At 38.6% G+C, this 24826-nt stretch overlaps 1 protein-coding gene across 11 annotated transcripts in view; it reads left to right on the plus strand.

The window, feature by feature from the left end:
• The window catches only part of prdm16 (PR domain containing 16), a 313157-nt gene that overhangs the window by 24620 nt on the left and 263711 nt on the right, over window positions 1-24826 (plus strand). The window contains exon 2 of one of the 11 annotated variants that reach the window (XM_067413117.1): window positions 2648-2757. The exons of the other annotated variants lie outside the window; for them this stretch is intronic. The gene's annotated coding sequence lies outside the window, so the exon portion shown is untranslated. The remainder of the gene's footprint in view (window positions 1-2647; window positions 2758-24826) is intronic. 11 annotated transcript variants of the gene reach the window in all.

Raw genomic sequence — 24826 nt, forward strand, 5'->3', positions numbered from 1 at the left:
GTCGGAAGTCATTTTAGATCTGAATATTCGAAAGATTGAAGGCATCACGCCGGAGACAGGTTTATTGAGGTTGACATGTCGATTAAACAATTATTAAATAGGAATATTTTATGGATTTGAGTCATCAAATTAGCTCTTTAGAAACCTGCTTCAAATAAACCAGAAAACAACATACTATTCTGGAGATCCTACTGTAGACTCTCACTCTGGTTCTTAATAACAAAGGTTTCTTGCTGAAGAACCTTTATTTTGTATACACTCATAAAATAAAATGGTTCCAGAGTTTTTTTTTCTTCTTTTTTCTCTGCAGAAATGCCATAGAAGAACCATTGGTGGTTCCATAAAGAACAGTTCTGAAATAACCTGACTGAAATTCTGTGCAATGGAAATGTTCAATGGATGTATGGTTCTTCATGGAACCATACATTCCAATTTAGTCTTTATTTTTAAGATACATAATACTGAATATTATTGGCATTGAAATTTCTTTTAACAATACATTTTGCCTTTACAAAGAATTACATATTTTATATTTTGCACATCTTATGGCAAAAAATAGATGGCTGGAATGAGGGGTATAGACAGGACAAGGGCAGACGGAGGAAGTGAGGTCTTAGCATGGCTGGGGGTCATTGTTATCAAAGCTGGTGTTTAATGGGTTCCTGACCCTTTCTCATAGAAGACATTTTGTCAGTTGGCCAGCTGAATAGATCTGAAAGGTACGAGCAGGTATGAATGCAGGAGGGGATTTGCCAGAGGAACAATGACCCATCATTTCCTCTTCAAAACGTGCAGCTGGACAAGACTCCACTGTGGTATATAGAGAAACATGCATGCACTAAGAAAATCCGTAGTAATATAAATATCATAACACCCATGGCTATATACCAACCTTGCTGCCTTGTGGCAACTACCTAATTGAACTTCATAAAAACACTACATAGACAGCAAGTTATGTGTGGCATCAAAGTAGTTCTTCTTATGTGAAGCTCGTAATTTAAATCAATAGGTTAGTATTAACAGATTAGGCTAGTGTTTTCTCTGTTTACACCTGGTTTTAAGATGCATTTTGTTCGATCGGATCCCAAGTAGACGAGAGAGATAAATACCGGTTTACAAGTGGTGTTTTAATCCATCTCTTTTGTCCACTTTAAACCATTTCTGTCCTGATTTCTTCAAGAGGAGGGTCTTGTCAATGTAAGAGTTTAGATCTTTTGATCTAATGGACAAAATTAAGCTTGAACACGCCTGGAGATGATGGAAAAACATACATAGAGCAGCAACTTTTGTTTCAGCTCTGAGAAGATCACGCCGAACTCGGTGAGTGTGTGTTAGAAATTAGGAATGGGGAGAGGACATTTTGCATTGTGCATTTGTAGTCTTCGAACCAAACGGTCGACAAAGCAACATCTGACTAGGATGCTTCCCGTAATGTTTACGTGTTAGGTCAGTAGGCGGCGGGTAGGGGGTCTTTTGTGGTTGTTTGAACACATCCGACCACATGAGTGTCTACACTGCAATCCGGTTGAATGCGGTTTTGACTACCTCTGGAAGTGGTCAAAAGTGAACAAGCTCAGAAAACTTTTTTATACCCAGTTTACACCTGCATTTAGCCTCGTCCACTTGTGATCCGATCGACCAAAACAAATTTTAAAGGTGCACTGTGTACATTTTAGCGGCATCTGGTGGTGAGGTTACAAATTGCAGCTGCCCTCCGCTTACCCTCCCTTTTTAAAGCGCATAAAAACTATGATGGTCGACACAGGAAAAAGATGTCATCATCGTCTGAGCCAGAAGAGAGTACCTAGCGCTCTGAAGAGCAGTTTGTCCGTTTAGGGCTACTGTAGAAACAAGACGGCGCAAAATGGCGACTTCACTGTAAGGGGACCCGCCAATTATGAAGATCGAATGGTTCATTATGTAAGGTCTTTATACATCACTGAAAAAAAAAGGATATTATATTGCATTTCTGTCAATAGAGCCTCATAAATATTACACACTGCACCTTTAATCACCATTTGTGAACAGGGCCTTAGTGTTGTTAAGCTAATGGTACAGTACTCTAAAAGTATAAAAAATCTGTTAACTATTTGTCAGTGTAATATTTAATAAATGAAGTATATTTATTATAACATTTATTAGATGAAGATGTATGCATTCTGGGATTGTCTTTTCTGTATCTGAATCCACATGATTTGGCTTTTGAATTTGGCCAAAAGAAGGTGTCTTAGGCCTTTCCGTGCCTTCTCGTCGTCAACTCGGTAGGTTTTCAAATTGAATAAAGTGATCTGAGTCTCAAATGTTTGAAAACAAATATCTTTAAAACGTACTCGACCACCGTCACAAATCCAAATGTACAATGCAGCTTTTTCTGACCAATTTTGAACGGGAAAAGACCCAACAGAGATACAACTGCCAAGTGCCGAGGCAAATATTTATTTTACCAAATTACATGAAGTCGCCTCTTTTTCTAAAACGTGCCTCACAATAGCATCTCAACGTACACAAAGTGGCCGTGATGCTCCAGAGCAGCAGGCCTCTTCGCAGGCACGCGGTTAGGAGGCATACTCCACTCCGACTGAGATATCCATCTGGGGTTTGTCATGTTAGACATCTGCCTACGTCTTTTTCTCTTCTGTAATTATAGGAATATTTATTTTCCTTCAATCCACTCTGGGAAGACGGCACATCATGTGGCTTGGGTTTTGTGGACGTTGTGAAGGACCAGGAAATGGCCTGTCCAAGAAGTGAAGATTTGTGAGTGTAATTTTTTGGAATTGACAAACAAAAAAGAGATATAAAAGAGAAGAGGTTTATTGTGATTTGATGCAATGGGTATCTGCAGTTCTGTTGCATGTGGATGTATTCGCCCGAGAAGTTGAAAGAAACAGAAAGAGCGTCTCTGTATCTCATCACATTTGCTGGTTTTCAGTTGATCGGTGGGCGGATAAATCTAAACACTTGATCCCTTTGAGGTAAAGACAAATAGCTAAATCTATACATTCACTTATTCATAATCTATACCTTCACTTATTCAGCTGGTCTCTGGTCAATATCAGTCAATGGCTGAGATCAGGCTTTTTCCATATTGATCATGCATATATTCCTTCAGATCGCTGATGCATTTAACGTTGAGTTATTATGTGAAGAGTAATGATATATATTCTCGGCAAGGCCCAGGCCAAGATAAATCATAACATAAATAGAACAGTTTAATTTCCTTTGGTGGGTTTGTTTAACCTTGACATGCTTATTTGCATTGATGGTGCTGCTTACCAAACGGCATAAGAGAGACATCACTTACAAAAAACTCAATGCATACCAATACCCTCTGTTTTACTGGAGGACCCTTCAAATCATCTCCAATGCATTCAACTTAAAGGTCCACTGAAATCAAAATTGAAGTTTTTTAGCTTTTAGTATGACTGTGTTAGCCTTAAAGTTATGAATAAGCTGGTATGTTCCAAAACTATGACAAAATTTGCATTTAGGAGATAAGAGCATTAAAAATTTAAAGTCTTCTACTTCCGTTAAAACGAATCTCAGATTTTGGTGACATCATCGCAGACTTCACTTTCTCATCAAATGTTCTGTCCAATCAAAATGCTCTCTAGAATCTAAAGCCCGCCCCCTACACTGCCGAAGCGGCGGCTGAAATCGGTCAGTTGTTAACATGCATTTACTAATTTCTACATGATGAAAGGCACATAGCACATGATATATGTGATAGGAAATGATTTGAGGTAAATAAAGTCTGTTTTCACGTTAGTTTCACATACCGCAGCAGCACACACACCCCAACGGCTCTGGTCTAAATTTAGACTACAGACACGAGAGCGCAGTGCGGATCATATGTGCGAGTCGGTGCAGACAACAAACATATCGACCCATTTGAATTCTGCACAGAATGCTGCATTTCAAAGCGATATGGAGGAGATTATGATGATAAACGGTTAGAGTAAACTGGCTTTACCAAACAGGAAGGTCCGCTCTTGCGCTCTAGTCAAACTGTATATTAACAAAACGCTATTGGCTGTTTAAAAAAAGGGGAGGAGCTGCTAACAGCTGGAGCCGTTTCAGGGGAAATTACTTCTACACATTGAATAATGCGGCGCGTTTCAAGGCACTTCAGTGGGCCTTTAAAGATACACTATGTAACTTTTGGGGCTCTAGTGGTTAAAAAACAAAACTCTGTTTATTTGACGGGTCACTGGTACTGGGCTACTCTGCAGCGGTTATCGTGATAATCGATTATTTAGGCCAATTATTTCTTCGATTAATCGGATAAAAAGCCCTTTTTACTGACAAATCTATTCCACATCCTGGCCAATGCTGACCTTTAAAGTCCTCATGAAATCAAAATCGACACTATTTACTTTGTTAGCACATATTAGAGGTCTTAGAGTGAACAATTCATCTGAAAAGTCACTTCCGGTCTGGCTGATCCTTCTCAGCTGATGTCTGTTTGACGGCTTAGGTTTGAAAATGCTTAACAACTCCCCTCCATCCGTTAGTCTTCTGTGAGCGCGAGATGGAGAGGAGGAGCGCTGAGGTAAAACCCTGCCCTCTATTTAATATTCCGTTTCATTTGGAAATACGTCACAGCACTGAAGAAAAGACACTTGCTACTTCCGGTTAACTGGGACTTTTAACAAACATAATGTGCGGACACGACTAATCGATAATGACATTCGTTGATTCATTCGTGAGTCATCAAGAATCCATTTTTATTTTATATTTTATGTTATATCCTTATCTGTAAGTGTTACAAAATCCCGCGACTATTTTAGTTTTGCATGAAGGCTAGTCGTGATAGTCTGCATTACACTTCAGACTTTACTGAATGAGCACCGTCGCGCGCATTCCCGTCAAAAAGACAAGACGCATTAGAGAGGGGAAAATAATATTCAACGCAAAAATATTCATTTTGCTGAATTTTTCGGTTCTTGGAAGTAAAATTATTAAATGAAATGAAAAGAAATTATTATCTTCATTTTTAATGTAGGGATTTAAACAGCCCTTTTGTTGTATAGTTTTTTTGCATATAGCATAGATATAGATATATTTGCTACATGTTTTCATAGCATTCATTTAGCAAATTTGTTTGAAGAACAGCATTGAGCAGGATGTGGAATAGTGTTTTTTTTTTTTTTTTTGTCAACCCCCCCAATTACAAAATGACCAATGTAAAAATAAAACAGCAATGCTAGATTTGCACTTATTTGGTTGCTAATGGATCGCAGGTGATAAATGACGATATGCAATGGCAGCGTTTGTTCTGCAGGTGCACGATTATCAATAGAGAGGATCATTTACTGTGGTTTACACACCTGCCACGGCAAACGTCTGTGAAACAGGTTTCATTATCGAAGTTGTGTCCCAATATGCACTATATCCAACCCTGGAGGGTATGAATTTAAGGTTATTTTGTCATTCATCATCTGATTCTGAAGCTCTTCCTCCTCCCCTATATAATCAAAGCTGCGACAGTTGAGTGCATGAAGTGTCCAAACCTTTTTTTCTTCTTCTTCTCCGGTTAATTAAGTGTATCATCCGGGTATTTAAAGTGCACTTTTTCTTTTAGGAATTTTCAGTATAAGGTTGTGAACACTACATCGAATAGTGCATAAGTACATGAACTTGGACCCACCTTTTCACTCATTGATGAATTTAAAGTGAATGTTTACCATTATGTTGAATATATTCCTTTGACATTATCATATTTTGCTATTAAAATGTTTTGGCAAATAGCTTGCTTTAGTTTGGTACTTTGACATGACTCGATGGTGTCTTATATGAGCCCATCTGATCTCGTCGTCGGTCATCCTCCTCTTTGGTCTGTCATTACCCTTTCTCCAGCCTTACAGTTAACTCGCTTCTCTTCCCTTGCCTTCCTTCGTCTATGATAACGTCTCCTGACGCGCTTCGGCATACAAACGTCCTGAGCAGTGAATGAACTTGGCATATAAAACTTTTTTTTTTTCTTCTCTCCTCTCATCCTCTCTCTTTCTTTCTCATTTGCTTGTTCTCTCTCTCTTTTTCTATCCTCGCCTCCATTTCCATTCTCCTCACAAATGCAGACGATTCACAGAAAACAAGAGATAATGGCCAGTGTCCAATCGGCCAGAGCTAATCAGCGCGCATCGTGGGAAAAGCCCAGGATGAGGGGCGAAAAACAGCCCATTGTCTGGAGGAGATTAAAGTCCCGAAAAGACGGCATTGTCTGACGAGGGGATAAATCTTCCTGCTGTCACTCAAACCTGAATTAAATTCTCCTTCGCCTCTAAAAGAGGCTTATCTCTGCTCAATAGCTTGTTGCGCTACAAGCCCAAAGGAATGTATTTGGTGAACTTGTGTTGCTGACACCTTATGAAGAAAAAAATAAATAAGGAGCAATGGGCAAAGAGCAAATCAGGGTGTTGTGGAGCTCAGGGACTTGAAAGAGGATGTGCATTTGGGCAGACCGGGATCACGATAGCCTCTGGAGGGGGTGCAACGCTAAGGGCGGTTGATTGACTGTCCCTGGCCCTTTGAAAGTGAGCAATATTCATTCTTTCCTTCGATTGCCCTGACCCTCTCCCTCTCCGATGCCAAGCGGCATTTGGAAGCGCGTCACACGCCGGAAAAGAGATCCGTCTATGGCTTGCAAAGCGGTGGCAACATATGAAAAGCCCATGGCCGCATCACTTTATCTGTCCTCCAGCAAACGCCCTCGCCAAATTCTGCTCCTTCTCACCGGTCCTTTATCTGCTCTCCAGCAGGCTGCCCTGCCAAAAACTGATCCCTCACACCGGGGCCCTGGAAGGATCTTCATGTTCTGCATGCATTTAAAACAGACCTTGTAAAAGAAAGAAAGCGAAAGAGAAAGAGACAAGGAAAAAGGGACTTCTGTGGACACTGCCCCTCTCTGAAAAGAGAAAGTGGGTGTCCCATTTTTCAGCAAGTCCTTTCTGTGTACTGAAGGAGGAGAGTAAGGATAGATATTGATGATTCATACAGGAACAAAACAAGAAAGCACACGGAGCAGAGAGAGAATCTATTCTTTACCACCCGCTGTCTGCTCCCTAAACAGGATTTTCCGCTTGCCGTTTTTGCAACTCTCTGTTGTTGTTTATGCCCTCTTTTAATTCCCTCCTTTCACAATCCCGGAGCTGTGCTCTTGCCATCTCTGGCCCGTCTGGACTTGGCTCCTTAACAAGCAAGGCTTACACCTGCTTACAGGATTAAATTAATTAGCACGAAACAGAGATGGTGGGGGGATAGAGGGAAGAATTATCACAATGAGGCAACGAGGCCATTGTTGCCCAGTCATGGCATCCTCTAGAGCGGATGCTGGCTCCGTCGTTTTTGTGGCGAGCGGAAGTTACACCAGGAGGATACAAAAGGAGCAGGCTGATTTGTTTGGGTGTTTGGGTGTTGGGGCCTGAGGGTAGAAGGATCTGTCAAGATGATGTTTGACTGGCCTTATTCAGTGATGACCGGGGCTCGACCGAGAGTTTGTGTTCAAAAGCCATGGAAACGCTTTCACTATTCATTGGGTCTCTCTTGAAAATAAAGGTTCTTCAATGGTTCTACGCAGAACCCTATTCTTATCAAAATCTAAAAATGGTTATTGAGTTGACCATATAACATGGCTATTTGGAGACAAAAAGTTTATTGATGTGAAATTAGGTTCTTCAGATTAATCAATGTATCGGTTCTAGTTTTTATTCACCAGTAGAGGAGTTTCTTTAAGGCAACGTGGAACCTAAAATATGGCAGCATACTTTTTTTTAGGAACAATCTCATTTTGTTTAAATATTTATGACTTTCTTCAGTCAAACCATGGACTCTCAAACCCTAAAATGTCTTTATTTACTGACTACAACATCTCTATGGGTGGGTGTATGTTTAGTTTGTTGCTCCGAATGTCACCTGATAGCAACAAGATGACCTGTGTCTTTTTTGATGTGGGTGGTTTAATCCAGATATTCGAGGTCACTCCTTATTTGGTGAGCTGACTTTTATTTAACAGGATTATTTCTAAGTCAGGACAGGTAACCCCAGCTTCGTCAGAGGAAATTCCTCCTCCATGAGGTATTGAAGCCCCTTTGGCAAGTGTCTGCCCTCATCTGTCTCTCTTTCCCAAGGATGTCAGAGGAGCACTAGAGGAACACAGGACAGAATACCCAAATCCATCTCACTAAATGCTTGCAGATGTGTGAACTGTGTCCTTGCCATGTTTTTAGTCGCTACCTCAACACTCTTTTGGCTTTCACTGACCACCGCGACAGGAAGGGAAAAGCAACGACAATATTTTCAGTTAAAGTTCTGTCCTAGTCATAAACTTGGTTTGGAGATGATATTTGGTATAATATCAGGAAAAAAAATCAGTTTTTTAATCTTCTTCACTCTTTCTTGTTTTCTTAGTTGGAGAGGTTAGGTGTTTTAGATAGTTGAGGTCACACCCTCTGTTTTCACATGATTTTTTAGGGTCATTTGATTCTTAAGAGGGCTGATCCTTGCTAAAAACACATCTGTTTGGATGTCGCACAGGAAAAAAAGAGTGTGTCTCAAACATATTGTTCACAAGGGGCCTGAAACAGAACCACTTGACCTGCCACCCAGGTCATATTATTACTGAATAGATAAAGGCACCCATACTTTCAAAAGCAAGATCTATTTTGGTTGTGACTAGTTCCAGATTAGAATTTAGGAGGTAATTTGAGAGTTATCTGAATTGTTTAGCCTGACACCAGACGAGTTCACCATTCAATTGAGCTTTGAACCAAATGGCAATAAAAACGGATTCGTAACGCTGCTTCTACATTTTAACATGTAGTTAGGATTCCTCAAAGAGCTTTGCTTATAAATAGCTTTTAAAATATGGTTTTGCTCTGATTTTTTGAAGAAATGTATTTAACAAGAGTACACTTTTACTGCAGAGAAAGCATTATCAAACAAAGGAACATGGAAAGGACAGTGATTTGTAGAAGCTTCCAGTTTTAGATCATTCTCCACGTGGTTCTGCTTATAACCTGATACTACTATTCTTTTGCTATTGAATATGAAATATTTATGACATTTGGGATGGAATTTGGAATATTGAATTGCCTTCGCAGCATCACAGAACTACCATTTCTTATTTTCTTCAAGTAGAACCCCCAAACACATCACGCCTTAATGGGGCTAGCTCCATTTTTTTTTAAGATCATCCTTGGAGTATTATGGGTTGAGTACACATATAGTGGTCTCTGGTAAGTGGCAGGAGCACTCTGGTGCAATCCCTTCCTTATGACAGTGATTAGAGCCACGCAGATAATGAGCGGTCTGAGCCCGAGATTCCAACGCTAACCTTCTAGCTTAGCAGAGAAGTCTCAGTAAAGCTTAGCACATTCTTAACCTGCCTTGAAAACGCACGCTTAGTACAAGTAACGTAATTAAATGCACATTGCATGTTGTATTTGTGAGATATAGGCCTATATATATAGATTCATGATTTTGTTTGGCACGTTATACTTCGTGATATGTAGAACATTACTGCCAGGGTGTGTGTGAACGCTAGCAGCTGTGAGTCACTTTGGCCTTCAACAACATTACAACTGTCAACTGTCCTGATGATACAAGGGGGATCGGTTTACGCACTCGCTCACCCTTACCACACACACACACGCACACACACACACACACGCAATGTGATATAAAGTAACTACCTCTAGTGTTTTCTGATTCTATAATTGTAATGCACTGTACAACATGTCCTACGCCTCACCGGCCAAATCAACCTGCCGTCTGATATCCCTACTCAAAACGGAGGAAATGTTAACTCAACTGGAACGGTTTTGTCCTGTTAAGATGAGAAGAAAAAGGGGGGAAAAGTGGGAGAATGTGGATAACAGGACTAGTCACAGCAACCCTGATCCCGTCAGGTATTCACGCTATTGTCAGCACGTATAACGGCTGTCCGTCCGTCATCCCCGCGGTCAGACGCCTAATCTGTCCTTTCAGTGTGTTCTGAAAAGCCCCCAGCACCACGGCCCCGGCGACACGCCGATTCACCATTCACCCTCCCCTGCCGAATGCAATCACCGGACAACCCCGCCATAATGCACTCCCTTTGAAAAACAAAATAAAGGTGGTCGCCTCGTTGCGGTTAGTCCCGGCGAGATAAATCATGCACTTCAAATTAACTTCCATTCAAAGTGCTGGAAAAGAATAGGCGTCCGCAGACGGACGGGCTGCTCTTAGAGCATGATGATTCGACTTGATAAATGTCAAGGCGGATAATTTGAGGGCTCTGATTAAGATCTTATCGGCCCGGGAAGTTAATAGAAAAGAGTTAATCAAAAAAGCCGCACAGGGTTCTGCTGAGTATCTGCGGGAGAGATCCCGTTTAAATTGGCTTCACTCGGGTCCTCTCAATTCTTGCCCTCACAAAGAGGTTGACATGTCCAAAGGTTAGTTATCCCACCAGGTTCGCTAATGCTCAAAAAAAACAAAACCCCTTTTAAAGATTGCCCTGGAAGACACGATTAGAAACCAAGCAGGTGATCTCCTCACCTTTTATTGCTTCATTCAAGAACTTACAAAAAGAAAAAAGCAGTATTTTTTTGTGTAAACATTTTTTAAATTTCAAAAATGGACACTTTACCTGAACATATTGTTCATGAATACACCAAATAAGCTCCATTTATCAGTTCTCCAATATTGATAGTTTATGCCACATTTTATTTGATGCAAACGGAACAAGGATGTAAGGACAATTTGTCACCCTGTTCTTTACCTGGGTGTTGTTTAAGTCCCTTAATGACAAGTCAATTAATCTTGGTGGCAATCTTGGTAAAACAAATAGTACTTTTTGTTAAAAATAAGCATAACGCTACAAATTCTATTGAAATATTTTTCCATATTCAAGACCATTTCTCCTATGAATTTACCAATGAGCTGTCCATTTGCTTTCAAAATGTCCACTGTGGATATAAAAGAGTTTTAAAACCCATTGTCCTTAAAAACTACAACGTATTAGAAGGACTGTGTTTCCTATCTATTGAGCCTTATTTTGAGTTAAATATGGCCTCTGCCTGACAAAGGTCTCTGGAGCCTCTTATGTTTATATATTCACGCATTAATTGCATTGATACACAAGCCGTGAAGGTGATTTTCCGACTATCTGTTGGTTAAAAATAAACAAACCTGCCTTTGTCAATCTTTAATCAGATGTGGGGTAAAGGCACATGTGTCTTTTGCTGGGAAAAGCTGATAGATAAGCAAAAGGTGCATCTCATTTTAGCGACTCAAGGACGCGCATTATCCACTCAAAGCAAAATGAGTTCCCCAAAACACCTCTCACATTGAGCTGACCTTTGCCTTCCAAAAACAAAGAGCGTGGAGCATTTATGTGCAACAGTAATTGGAAGAGCGGTAGATTCTTCATTTTCATTTGTAGATTTGGAGTGTCTGCTGACATGCCGACACCTGTTAGGATGGCCTCTCTTCTGAAACTCAGGGTGGGGAGATGTGTGGTGATCATGGAGATGATCTTTTGTCATGTTTGCTCCCAGTTTGGTGGTAGTAAGCACAGGTAGAGCAAATAACAGCTAAACAAACAGAAGAAGACAGTGGTGTGTGATAAATGATGAGACCTGTGTGAACACAAATAACTCAAACAAGATCAAAAGATTTTGTCGTCTTCATGCAGAGGAAGAGTTCATACCAGTGTTGCAGAACTAAGTAGCTTGTCATTTGTCTAGCTAAAGTTTTCAAGCAGATAAACCACAGTCAAGTTTGTTGAATATATGTTGTTTAGTACAGTTTAGAATTTAGGCTATTTTGTGACACAGGAACACTGAGAGTTTTTGAACAGAAACTGATACATTTATATTAAATAATAAAAAAAAGTTTAAGTTTAGTCCTAAGTTTCGTTATAGTAGGAAACCTCAGCGTTCATATTAATGTTCCGCTTTAAAAACAAGTCCACGACTCGTTTGGAGTTGCTTCTGACCCTGATCTTTTGCTTCCCTATTCGGAGAACAGAAACTTTATGAGTAATCCACAAGACATTTATACAGCTTTGGTACATGATCCATAAAGATCCATATGAGAATGTCAGTAAAAGTGATCTGCCAGTGCAGGAGGCTTGTGTCTGTCTACAATTTGGGTTTCCAGCCTAACGTTCTTACAGCTGCAGCAGTAAAATTCAAGTAAAGGGCAATACAAATCTCATTTCATCTTGAGTTAATGAACTTTCATCTATGCTGCAAAGTTGCACGCTTGCAATATAGACAGCTTTTATGACTTCTGTTGCATTACTCACTTTAAGTGTAGACATATGATATTATAATATTTCAGACTTTTAGTAGCTTAAAATTGTAATTTGTGATTGCTAAGGCAATTATCATTATAAGTGTTGCTCATATGAAGGGCTAATGCTTTGGACTAAGCAGCAAAGCTTTTGCAATGGCCCATGGCCCTGTCGTTGTAACTAAACCATTCAACTGCAAACAGAATCTGTTTTCCCTCATGACCAACGCTGTATTGTTCAGTACCCAATCCGGGTTTTCAAAATGAACTCAGAATTGTACTGAGAACACAGAAACGGCATAGCAACACACCAAAGCACTACTAAACGCCTCGCTAACCACCTTGGATGTGGTTTCACAGTAAACAATGATGATAATAAAACAAAATGGCAAAAATCACGCAATATATATTGCTAACCTAACTTGTTCGTACACGCAAAATTATATTATATATGGTAGAGGAACTATATAAAGATGTGAAGTGTAGCCTACTATACACTGACAGGAAAAAATGTACATTTCTATCACTGGGGCGGTACCCTAGGTACAAAACCGAAAAGTTACTAATATGTATCTTTAAGGTTCTACAATGGACCTTTAAGGTACTAATTTGCACTCTTAAAGTACTGATATGTACCTTTTAAGGTTCTTATATGTATCATTTAGGGGTGAGTAAGCTACAAAGATACCTTAGGATACCGTCCCAGTGACAGCACTGTGCCTTTTTTTCTGAGAGTGTAGGTTATGTTTTGTCCCACTTGGCCAAATGCATGTTTTTTATTGGCAATCTCCTTTGTAAAATGTGTGTGTGTGTGTGTGTGTGTGTGTGCGTGTCTATGTGTGTGTGTGTGTGTGTGTGTGTGTGTGGGCATGTTTTTGTGACATATGAGGACACAAATGTGTATAATGACATGGGTATGACATAGGTATTACAAGGAGAGGGTGAAATATGAGGACATTGGCCATGTCCCCACTTTTCAAAATGAGTTTTTTTTTTTTTTAGAAAGTAAAAATGCAGAATGTTTCCAGTGATGGATAGGTTTAGGGGCAGGGGCAGTGTAGGGGGATAGAAAATATGGTTTGTACAGTATAAAAACCACTATGCCTGTGGAAGGTCCCCACATGTCACAAAAACAAACGTGTGTGTGTGTGTGTGTGTGTGTGCGTACATGCATGCGTGCGTGTGTGTGTGTGTGTGTGTGTGTGTGTGTGTGTGTGTGTGTTGTGTGCATGTGTGCGTGCGTGTGTGTGTGTGTGTGTGTGTGTGTGTGTGTGTGTTATGTGTGTGTGTGTGTGTGTGTGTGTGTGTTGTGAGTACATTGATAGAGCTTAGATGCAAAGTGTTTGACAGAAGTGAATTAATTGGGCCCCCTCAGATCATTTGTCTTTATTGCGAAGGCTAATTGGAATAGAAGCAGGTGTTAATGGCACCAGCACAGTGACTGAAGACTGAATCTCCAAAGCAGGCCTGTAATGGAACTCTGTGAGTGAACTTAACCATGTTTTAATTAGATTTCATTCTCAAACTAAACCTCACGTTTCTCCTGTTTGCCCTCTAAAGTGAGCTGAATAGACTCAAGTGTGTGAAGTGATTTCTGTGTTAAAGGCTTTTAAAACATTTGGGACTGGTTTAAGACAATTATTGTTGTCTATATATATATATATATATATATATATATATATATATATATATATATATATATATATATATATATATATATATTTTTTACAATACACAAATTAATGTGTATAATATTAAAGGGTTAGTTCATCAAACATGACAATTCTGTCATTAATTACTCACCTCCATGTGGTTCCAAAGCCGTGTTAGACATTTGCTCATCTATTACCTTTCTGGGGCTTGGTAGTTGCCTAGTCTGTCAATTAGGGATCAGAAAGCTCTTAGATTTTATCAAAAATATCTTCATTTGTGTTCCGAAGATGAACGAATATCTTACAGGTTTGGAACGACATGAGGATTTATAATTTATAATAATTAATTACAGAATTTTCATTTTTGGGTGAGCTATCCCTTTAATATCTCATACCTTATAATTGCATTTAGAAGATTAGAGCTGGGTGATAATATAGTTTACATTTTGCGATGATACAAGCAATCAAGCAGTTGAGGTTTTCTATATAGCCCTATCACAAGTATACTATATATGCAGATCAAATTAGACATACTTACATCCAACTTTAACAGCTGGGCAATGGCAGTTACAAAATCAGGCAGGGGAGATTTGCTGTACAGTATATATCACTTTATGTGAGTGTCCTGTATTTTATAGTAGCTGTATAATGTTTTACACACACATGGTTATTGCAAACAAAATGTGCGAAACTTAGTCAACATGAACCATCAAATTCGACCCTAATCACTTCCTGTTCTTATTTTTTGCGTAACTCAATGATTAGGGTTTAAGAGTTTGATTCGAGAATTACGATTTAAGAATAGGGAAGACATAACCTATACCATTTCAGAATGTGTTTCACTTTGTCAGTTGTTCTTTGTTTATATGACATTTGGATTTGTTTACATTGCTCTGATAAGGCGTCTCATTGTTCGGAGAGAGGCCGAACAGGCGTTTGCGTGTCTGATCCACTGTAGCCGTGTTAGCATTCGGAAGCTTGGTTCATCACAATGTGATGTCAGCAAGTTTTAATGGCACACGTTTTACCAATTATACCACATAGGGATGAGAGTGGAAAGTCACTGGGGTTTTGATGTGGTGTTTACTTGTAGGAGGGCTGTGTTAGCATAGACATGTTGGTGTGTGGTCTGTGTACTGCTCGCCTCAGTGCAGAAGCTCACCTGAGGCATTCAGGTGTCTGTGTGTGAGTGTGTGTGTGATACATTGTAAACCAAAAGGAGTAATGCTGGTTGCGTTGCACAATGTGCCTTTGTTTCTTGTGTGTCCTGTGAGGCTTAACGGGCTGCATATTTTAGCTGAAATGTTACTTGATGTTTGTATAGAAAGTCAGCTGACCTAGCTTAGTCATATGACTCTGGGAGCTCACATAGTTTTAGAATTTTTTCTTCTTTTTAGCCTTTCATTTTTCATTAGCTGTGTTTGCTAAGGCAACATTGCTGTTACTATTGCTCATATTTGAACTAATGTTATGAAGCATCCATTATGCTTATTCACCATGGATGAATAATAAATATATGAATTATATACACACAACCAAAGACGGACAATACGTTTTAAAGGAAAACAAAGGTTCTCTAGGGATAATACCCCCCAACCCCCCCAATATATATATATATGACATCATGACATATGAAAAATATGACATCACTAAACCTACAATTTACATAAACCCCCCACAAAAAGGAGGCTATGTTGAGAAGGAGAAGAGTTGTTGTTGTAGAGCAAATTTGATATCTGCTCAAGCTGTTGCATCTGCCTTTTCTCATTTATTGCAATACAGTCAAAAAAGCAAGATGACAACAAAAGTTATAACCGTAATTGAACTAAACTATACCTATTCTAACTACATGCAGTATATATTCTCTGGCTCTGAAGGCATCTTACAACAGTTCCACATGAGTAATTTATAGATTATCATGACAGAATATGCTAATCAATGACTTGAAGATAGTTAACTCCACATCAGCTACATAAATTCATCAACGTACCATTTAGCAATGTCTGGTTGCATTCTACATGTTGGCACTTCTTCTTGAGTTTCTCCATCATTGTCCGACTCTGGTTTGAACATAAAAAGCTAAACATTTTTCAGTGTGTGCTAACACAAGCTCTTGAAGCGCCGCCCTCTTCTAGAAAGGGTGCAGAGAGCAGCATCTCATTTGCATTCAAAGGGACCCACACAAAAACGGTGTGTTTTTGCCGTCATCATTTACTCACCCTCAAGTTGTTCAAAACCTGTATGAATTTCTTACTTCCTTGTCCAAGATTGTGAACAGGTGTCTTTATTCTTACAGTTACTACACTCTAAAAAATGCTGGGTTGTTTTAACCCAATGTTGGGTCAAATATGGACTAACCCAGCAATTGGGTTGTTTTAATCCTGCGGTTGGCTTAAATATTTGCTTAAGACAACACAATCACTGGGTTAAAACAACCCAACTGCTTGGGTTAGTCCATATTTGACCCAACATTGGGTTGTTTTTTACTTAACTTTTTAAAGAGTGTACACAATTGTTACCGCAGTCAGTTGTTACCACAGACTACTTGTGTATTGGCAGCAATACACTTGTGAAGAACTTATTCAGGAACACAAACATGGAACAATACAACACAACCCAAATGCCCAAATGGTGGTTTGCTTATCAATCAATCTGGTTAGCTGGTGTACTTCGTTGGTTTTATCGGGATTTGGGGCATTCGTCAGCTGGTTATACCATACGGTTAACCAGCAAAACTAGCTGAACATCATCTCGGCCCAGCTAAACAAGCTAAGACCGGCAAGCACCAAGCCAAGAGGAAAAAATGTGCTAACGGGATTCTGCTTTGATACTATATGATGCAGATCTGCCTTTAACTGTGTGAATTTGAGGTAAAAACAATCGGTGCTATTGTGATCACAGTTTCTGAGGCGTGCGTTTTTGGGAGTTGAGTGCTGATAGATGTAATGTTTTGAAATTATGCTCCTCATTGTTCCCTGTTAAATCAATGCTTTAGCCTGAAGCAACGTCCAAACAAATTACTTTCTACACACTGTCATCACATCCTCAGCAGTCCAACTGTCATCCACCGATATAGAGGAGTGTGTGAACACCGTGCCCCCACGGACCTCTTGACACAGGGTCCAAACACCACACACACACAGGCAGGTCTCGGGCCGTCTCAGAAGCATTACCGAGGGTCTTGCGCTAATGGTTGCCATGTGCAGTTTTACCAGCGTTTAAGGGGCCGCCGTCTCTACCTCTCTGCTATCATACACTTCCAAAAACATTACCACATAATACCTTAATGCCTTTTGTGTCTGTGCGGGGTTTGAGGGAAAGGTAAAACAGGAGGTACTGTAAATAAGGATCCATGTTTGTTCAGGCCGCACAGGAAAAGTGCCTTATTGTTTTCAAGCCGTTTTCCATCTCACTTTTTCATCCCCTTTTCCACCCTCGTTTACCCACCACCCTTCTTTCGCCTCCTTTTCGCAGGCTGTTAAAAGTGGTGAGGCCTGTTGGCTGGCCCGCCGCTCAGACTTGGAGCGCAGTCATCCTGCGCGGAGGAGAAAGCAGAAAATTAGACTTTAACACGAAAAGGATTCTGAGATTTTGTATTTTGTTTGGATAACACTTAAGCGCTGATATCTTCTGTCCAGTTGGCTAGCCTCCGCAACTCTGATAAATGAGAGATTCATGCTCTTTTTTTAAAGGAATTGAAATGCCAAACAAAAATGTTTCTGACCTCATTTGTAATATAAAAGCCTAGCAACATTTGCGTTATAAAATTATATAACATGTTTTTCCTTGTTATGGCACTAAATCATCTGCATTTTGCATATGTCATTCTCTGGTCTATTCTCTGCTATCTGTTGACCTAAAATTTGTACTCTACATTTGTGATATTTCAATAGTTTTCTATATATCGTGTAGCCCAAGCCAACATTTTATTATTATTATTATTATTAAAACACATTTAACTGATATCACCATTTTACATTTACTTCACCTATCAAGTTAAGGTGGCTTCAAAATATGTTCCATCATGTTTCACTGATAAAATCATATGTAGTGATGCAAGGATAGTTCGGGCCACTGATCTTTATTGGCAGATTTTTAATCGATTTAAAACCATTGCCATGTTGGCTATAGCCTGAAAAAGGCAGATATAACAAACCTATGTTTTATTAATTAACTCAGTGAACAAAGTTGTATAAGATCTGTTGCATAATCCAATGTTTTTTCCAATGTTAATTCTCTTAAAAATGAAATACTTTCTAAATCAAAATGAAATCTGTACAAAATACAGCAGGGCTTGACAATACGGACTGCCCAGTTCCAGCATGAACGACGCTCGGGACAACTGACAAGCAGTCGCTGTCCCGATCAGGCTAGTGCGGCATCGTCACCAGAGTTTATTTTTTGCATGTTTTTAAGCCTCACGAATTTAAACATTCAAGTGCAAGAACACACAAAAGAGAACTCAGTTTTCAAATTCTCAGTTCAAATGTTCAGTTCTCAGAAATGAATTTTACTCAGCTACTAAGTTTTGTGTGCGCACACATCCAAAGCGCATGCTGTGTTTTAGACAGCGCGGAAATACTGAATTGAGTTCTCTTTCACTTTTTCCAATTCACACAAAGTTCAAAATGCCAATCTCGAGCAGTATCCTTGTAAATATATTCAGTTATATCATAAATTAATGTAAACAGTTTGTGCATTAGTATATTGGATCTGTGCAGCTCTTAAAGCTACACTGTGTGATATTTTCCCCCATCTAGCGGTGAAAAGGCATATGACCGTCTAGTGAATATTAGTTTCTGTTCCTCTCAATTCTGATTTCGTTTTAACTTTTTGGCTGATTTAGTCCAAGATTAACACGGCAATCCTCCTCTTCACATTCAACACGGTGCCATCGAGTGTTAAAACGCGAAAGGCGAAGCTTGATTTAATGGGTATGTCCCTCTTTGGCTAATGTACTTTCAAGATGGAGGGGCAACATGGCTACCAGCATTCGAACCCCTCAGCCGTATGTATTTTCAATGGCATATTATAAACTTACGAGAATACTTTATTACTTGAAAGAAGTAAATATTCATTAATGAGCTCATATATTTTTGAAAGAACTAAGTGTTTTTGTCTAAGAATAAACTAAAAAAGTTACACAGTGTAGCTTTAAAATGACAGGAGCCTAATATTCCTGCTGCTGTATGTTTTAATGTTAAAGGTGGGGTAAGTGCTTTTTGATAACTGATATTGATATTTCAAATCACAAACCCCATTTTGATAGCAATGCCCCACACATATGTACAGGCAGGCAACGACTATGACGAAATCTGCTGTGTCAGCCGGCCGAGGGTACGATGCCATCAATAGGGGAAGGCAAACATGTATTAGGAGTTTATTATCTTACTGTTCAGACACACTGCGAGATGACGCTTGAAACAGACAGTGGTTAATACAAAGAGGAAATTAATAGGTCCTTGTCATAACTGAAGTGAACGACAATACAATCGCAAATGGACAAACAAGTGAACATGACACAATCATATATTATCTTTCATCAATTTCTTTCTGTAGTTGCTCGGGTAATGTCTGTCCTGTTTGTTGTGTCTTTTGAGTAATGACATGCACTGAGCACTCTTCTTCCCCGTCATTAGTAGACACACCCCTTACTGCTGATTGGCTACAAGTTTGTTTTGGTACTCGGCCTGAGACACTATTATAATGCCGTTCTGAAAAAAACATTTAGCCAGCTTTATATATATATATATATATATATATATATATATATATATATATATATATATATATATATATATATATATATATATATATAATAACAATAGTTTATATTTTATATTTGACAACATAAGCTATAACCGTATTATTTCTGTATACCTGAAAACTGTTAAATGGATCAAACCCATGTTTAATAGAAATGATTTGATGATGTAGCAACAAACTAGCTATAGTATACCTTAATGCATTTTTTTTTAAACTTTAATTGAAATAATTTAAAACATGATGAAAACAATAATCTATTATAATGGCAAAAGTAAATAAGAGAGCAAGTGACAAATATCTGTATGAACCAATAGTTGTTTGTTAAAATCGATATTGCAAAAAATAAAAAATAAAGTCTCTGTGGACATCGCCACAATACCTTCATTTAATTCTGAAGTTGACCCGCTTGTAAACTCATACTATTACAGGAGCTGCCTTAGTGCATCTGTGTCTGTTCGCACACTCAACTGTTTTTTTTTCAGGCTCTTTTCTTTGTTAGCTGATGACTTTGCTCAAATCAACAGAAGTCAGATGTTCTAGAAAATAACATGTTATTAGAACGTTTTATAAATGCGAACAGCGGTGATCTTATGTAAAAGAAAAGAGAGAAAATGGTACAATACAGGTATTTACTCAGGCCAAAACACACCATGAGGGAGATTTTAAAGGAAGTTCACTGCCAACAGTGCACCTTCAGATACTGCCGTCAGATGGAATCAATGGAAAGGAAACAGTCTCTTATGAAAAGCGGGCGAGATCTTCCTCTCGGCTCTGTGAGGCGGCCTTGTTCTGGATCGAAGCACTGCGCTGTTAAAACACTGGCCGCCTTCTAATCTTTGTTTTACAACAGTTGATCTGTGGAAAATATGATAGATGAAAGTGATATGGCAGAAGAATGACAGAAGTCTTGTTCTTTAATATTAAGATCAGCCCTCCCCACACTACCTTTGAAAGTGCCTGAACTGCTTTTCTAAAACGGAAATTGGCAGCTTCTGTTTTCTTTTCTCTTTTCTTATTCCCATTAATAATAACAATCTTTGCATATTCCGAAGAAAACCTGACTCGTAAATGCAAATTTCTGTCATGAAACTTTAGATGGCGCATTCTGATTGGTCATTAAAGGGATAGTTCACCCAAAAATTAGCCCATGATTTACTCACCCTCAAGCCATCCTAGGTGTATAAGACATTCTTCTTTCAGATGGACACAATCATAGTTATATTAAAAATGTCCTGTCACTTCCAATCTTAATAATGGCAGTGAATGGCAGCCCAAAAATTTAAGCCCAAAAAAGTGCATCCATCCATTATAAAAATAAAAAAAATTATCCACACAGCTATAGGGGTTAATATAGGCCTTCTGAAGTGTATCGATGCGTTTGTGTACAAAAAATATCCATATTTAACACGTTATAAAGTGAAATATCTAGCTTTCCACTAGACCTCCTTCTGTATTCAACTTACGAAAAAAGTGTAAATGGCGCGATGAATGACGGTTGAGCATTTTGAACTTAACAAACCCAGAGATTCACTTCAGAATGCCTTTATTAACCCCCCCGAGCCATGTGGAGCACTTTTATAATGGACGGACACATTTTTTACGAACAATAAAGATCCTGGACATTGTTTTTTTTAAATATAACTCATACACTCAGAATATCATACACCTAGGATGGCTTGAGGGTGAGTAAATTATGGGATACATTTTAATTTGTGGGTGAACTATCCCTTTAACTCAATCTGCTTGCAATCATATCATTATCTATAGAGCGCAGATGTTCTGGCTGCTCAACTTTCAAATACTTTGGTCATCAGAGCGTTTTCAGAAACCCTCCACCTTCCCCAGCTCCACCTGTATAAATCTGCTACGGGTAATACATGTATGCTATTTTGTGCAGCAGCAGCAGCATGTCTTTTTTGCTCAGAGCAACGTATCGTGTATGTATCGGCAGCAATAACAGCAGCAGCGTATCAGACGTTTTCCGTATCAGAAATGACCAAACATATCAGGAGTCATATCTATTACCATACTAAACACTCTGAGAGATGCCGTGACAGAACTATGATGCTGTGCAGTTGCTAAGGTGTTTCTTGCTGTTGCTAGGACATCAGATGTTTGCTTGGTGTTTGCTTACTGGATTGAGGTAAAACATTGCATCCCTGAGTCTCTATGATATGCTCTGAACCATCTTTCATAGAAAGTGAAGGATTTTTTCTTATTTCATCACTGTTTAATTAACAGCACATTTCGAAGTAGACTGCTGCAGCCAAACCATGTTATCGTGCGTTTAATCACAGAACAAATGGGAAGCTATGGACTAGCTACCGAGGACCATTGGATTTAGTCTTCATTGTGTTTGCTTTAAGTGGGAGCAAGAAAAGACAAACTTTCCTTGAGCCTGACAGAGGATATTTATATCGTTTAGAAGGCCCCTCGAATGTGCCATTGCGAGGGCGGTAATTGTGTAGGCCTGTTAGAGCTGATTACTAATTTGGAAACCGACAATAGAGTGCCGATTACCCGGCACTTAAACACAATTAGTGAGAGCCGATAGGAGTCAATACCAATACCGAAGCCCTGAAGAGTTAGTCAATAACTGACCCTTGCGTTGTAGCATGGCGTGTGGGTTGGTATGCACTTACCCTTCCCGGCTTTTAAATATAACACGGTTTGTTTTAATACTAATTATACATTCCTAGAATATGTGAGTTGATGTGAATTAATTCATTTTTTTTAAATTATTATTATTATTTTTTTTAAATACATTGCAGTGCATATCATACAATGAATGGAATAAACCTCCGTTAACTACATGCCTTTTTTTTTAAATTTTAAAATGTCTTTTTGGAGTAACCTAAAAATCATAATGAAGGGCATATTTGTTTATGATTTCTTTAAACATGCATTGAAATTCTGTTTCAAAAAAATATACATATATTGTTTAAAATATTATAAGCCTTTATACCAATTTATGACACTTCATGACAATGTGTTAAGCTTAGTAAGTATGAAATATTATTTTAAATATAATGTTATAATTTGTATGAATGATCCAGATTGTTGGTGTAATATATCATATATGTTGTTACAATTATAAAAAAATAAATACAAAATAAATAAATATAACGTAACAATTTACAATATGGTTCCTATTGTTATATAAATTAACTATGAAAAATACTTTCTAATCATTTTAAATCTTATTTAATGTTAATTCAAACATTTACTAATACATTATTCAAAAATTCATAATCAAAAGTTATATGTTAATATAATTTATTGGACTTTGCTAACAATTAACAGTTGCATTTTTATTAACCAACTTTACAAAATATGAATACATACTGTAAAAAAAAAAATATATTGCTCATTGTAAGTTAATATAACTTTAACTGAGCCTTACTGTAGTGTTAACAATTATGATAAAAAACATTTATAACATTTCAGCTTTGCTCATAAATGATTTCTGTAAACACCGGTTGGCTCAGACTCAAATGTATGCTCAGGGGTAAGTGAGAACATCCAAACAAATCAATACGATAAAACACACGTAAGCACAACGTTTCTCTCTCTCTCTCCCTAAACAAACATCTAGGAGAATCTAGGAGAAAAAGAGTGTGAAATGAAACCAGTTCTAAATGCAGTAAACATTTTCATGGATGTCAGCGCTCTTGGTTGTGTTTAGAGTTGGAGAATAATGTGTGGATGTATGGCAATTGGCTTTTGTGGCAATTAACAGGCCTTAATTACGGCTGAATGGAAAGTGGAGAGCTTGATCGCGCTTTCAGGCCTTCAAAAGGCTCGTCTGCGGTTTGATTGGACATTGATCTTTGTGCAGTGTCTGTAATTTAGCGCGCAGACAAGTGCCGATCTCAAATTGTTTGTTGTTCTCTTGACAAGCAGGAGTAGCCAATTAACCCCTAGTCATTAGGCTTGTTTATCAGAATTGGTAATTAGGATGCTAAACAGTGTTTGCAAGACAATACCATCTTCATTTTCTACATTGTTGAGGAGAGCAAGAGAGGGTAACATTGCAGAGGGGTGGGGGCAATTGTTGATTTTCTTGGCATTGCTGGCAGGTTTTTGATACGTAAGAATGGCACAAGTGAATTTAAAATAGCCAGAATACTTTATATATTGCATCACTAAAGTGGCAGAATGTTTTTTTTCCTAGTCCAAACCATGAGGCAGAAGAAAGAGAATGTCTGGGAACATGTGCCAAATTCCCAAGTCAAGAAATTTGGCTGCTATTAATAGAATAGCGAGTGATTATTTTTGAAGCAGAGCGGAATGATATCATTGCTTCATTTGGATCATTATTTAAGGAGCTTGTGTTGTCCTATCACATTTCCTGAATTACTCTAAACATTATTATCACCTCTTTATTAGATCATTGTTATTTATTGTTTTGACTTAACCTTTATTCAGTCACTCAATTAACAACAACATCCCCGGATTTTTAAAAGTAAACCCATGCAGGAATTATTCTACGGAATCACAGATTATGTTTAAATTTCGTGACCAGATGTTCTGGGTCTTTTATAACCATGTAATTACATTGTAATAATTGCAGTACAGTGTCATTGCAATGTAATAACAAACTTTAGAGAAGGTTTTATCATTTCTACAGTTTGAATGGTTGAATAAGCAAATAGATGTCAAAATAGACCATTTGTAACATCGAAGAACTGACCATATTATGATAACGCATTTGTGGGCGCTATACCTCTAAAGCTTCTGACATTCTCCAAATGCTACTCCATTTCTCCAAAGTGCACCTATCCCACCGCTGTTCTCACCTCTACATTCACCTTCTCTCCTCCACCTCTGATGGAAATCAGCCTCTCTGCCCAGCGTGAGGCTCAGATGGATGCAGAGGGTCTGGATCAATACCAAAGGTCATTCTGCTAAAAGGCCTTTGGCTCCACAAGTCTGAAATGTCAGTGGTGAAATATGTGTCGTTGCCCTGAACCGGACAGCTCTACTGTGTCGGTTAGTTGTTTTGTTCTGTCATCCACATTAAGGTTGACGGAGCAGTAAACGGGCAGGTATCTAAAACACATCGGCTTGTTTTCCATTATGGGGGAAAAAAAAACAGGAGTGAAATGATGGGGTGATTTTAGTAGATC

The sequence above is a fragment of the Pseudorasbora parva genome, chromosome 13, assembly GCF_024679245.1.
Source record: "Pseudorasbora parva isolate DD20220531a chromosome 13, ASM2467924v1, whole genome shotgun sequence".
Classification (NCBI taxonomy): Eukaryota; Metazoa; Chordata; class Actinopteri; order Cypriniformes; family Gobionidae; genus Pseudorasbora; species Pseudorasbora parva.